The following is a 372-nucleotide window of genomic DNA, read 5'->3' on the forward strand; positions in this document are numbered from 1 at the left end:
GTGTTTCAAACCTTTTACATAGAGAACATCCTTGATTACCGTTGTTGATTCACTCCCTATGTCACCAGCACCAAGTATTTTTCCTTTGTTGTTGTCACCATACTTTACATAGAGACCATACTTTACATACTTTCCTTTGTGGTTGCCAAGAAGAACATTCAGGTTGTTTCTACCATTAGTAAATTTTTCTAAATCAAATTGTAGTTCAAGTTCAATAAAACTAGTGAGTCTATCATGTGCTTTCTTTTTCAAAAGTGCATTCATGTCTTCTGCCTTCATGTCTTCAAGCAACTTATGATCCTTTTTCATGCATTCATACATCATGCACTGTTTTTCTAACATTTTCTTAGTGCAAATCAATTGTTTGACTAC

The sequence above is a fragment of the Cicer arietinum genome, chromosome 5 (assembly GCF_000331145.2).
Source record: "Cicer arietinum cultivar CDC Frontier isolate Library 1 chromosome 5, Cicar.CDCFrontier_v2.0, whole genome shotgun sequence".
Lineage (NCBI taxonomy): Eukaryota > Viridiplantae > Streptophyta > Magnoliopsida > Fabales > Fabaceae > Cicer > Cicer arietinum.